Raw genomic sequence first — 1,583 nt, 5'->3', positions numbered from 1 at the left:
ACTTAATTGCAAGTCTTGGACCTAGTGTGTTGGCTCTATTTAGAAGCTTTGCTTTTCTGATACTTGGAACTCCAGGGAAACCCATTTTAATCACTGCCACTGGTTCTACCAAGCTTAGAACATCCTCCTTGTCTCATATTTATTGATCATATCTCTCATTCCTTACCTTTATCATGCTACCTTTCAGTATGGGGGGTAGTATGGTGTCCTTATTAGAAACAAGGATTTAGGGATCAGATCCCATGAGGTTTGATTTTATCCCTTGCTGCCCTCACCAGTTTCTAGCCACACGGCCTTGGATTTCTTACTCAAGGTCAGTGATTCCTCCTCTTGTAACATAGTGTTCATGTATTGGGTTGGCCAAACTGTTCAGGTTTTTCTGTAATTACTATTGGCCAATGCAATTTTAACTCGCAGGTGATTGGATGAAGATCACACAGCAGGTTTATGGCTGAGACAATCAGGGATGAGTGCTAAAAATGACTCAAATTGATCATTAAGCCAGACTGTTTACACTGAGAAAGGCTGTTTCTCTTAACTTTGTTGCTATAGCTACCAAATTATAGATAGGTAGATAGATGATAGAAAAATAGATAAATAGACATAGATATTGACAGACAAAATCTACATTCCACTATGGCTAATTAATTATGCTACCATCCAAGTATAGAAGTTTCTCCCATATATATATGTGTGTGTGTGTGTGTGTGTCACATAGTTTCTGCAGTTCATTCAACTTGAATTCTTCTGGGATCCTAACTAGGATATGTAGGTTGCAAGTAACCTGACTAAAAATGACTTAAAACAATAGGGATTTATTGTCTCACTTGATAGAGCTCCATAGTTAGCCTTCTGCTGGGGTCTATAATGCAGGAGTCTCCGCTGATTTCTCTGCAATTATTTTGGCTTCCCCCTCATGGTTGCAAGATAGCTATCACAGCTCAAAGGATCACATTGTCAGAGGACCTGTCAAAAAGTGGGAAGAAGATACTTTCTCTTTTTGCATCCTCTGTTCTTCTTCAGAGAGGAAACCTTTCACAGAAGCACAGAATTCTCCCCTTGGAAGAATTTCTCTTAATTTTTTTAAAGACAAAATTGGGTCACATGTTCAACTGGAAACCAATCACTGGCAAGAGAGCAATGGGGTTACCATGCTTGGTTTAGATTGGAGCAGCTTTGGCATGTTGCTACTATCCTGAACAAAGTCAGAGTTCTGTTAGCAAGGTGGCAGAGGAGCACGGCTGTTGGACAGGTAATAACCAGCAGTGCCATGGAGATGCAGAGACTGGTATCTGGCAACATATTTCTGCCTGATGTAAACTTACACAAAGATAAACCTTCCCTGTGACTTAATACTGAAAAGGAAAGCCCAACAGATTTACTAAAAAGTGATGTTGAACTATGGACCACTATTTTGTTGTTTTTTTCTTTTTGATATAGAAGTGAAATTTAATATACAAAAACCACATAGGCTGAAGCTAAAGTTGGGAAGGAGGGTAATTTGGAGTATTAACAATTCATAGAACTTTTCAAGTTTGAAAGGAACATTAGAAAATATTTATATTTACATTTCAGAATCCTCT

The sequence above is a fragment of the Bison bison genome, unplaced genomic scaffold (assembly GCF_000754665.1).
Source record: "Bison bison bison isolate TAMUID 2011002044 unplaced genomic scaffold, Bison_UMD1.0 scf7180017864369, whole genome shotgun sequence".
Taxonomy (NCBI): Eukaryota; Metazoa; Chordata; class Mammalia; order Artiodactyla; family Bovidae; genus Bison; species Bison bison.
Note: the sequence above shows the minus strand (reverse complement) of the source record.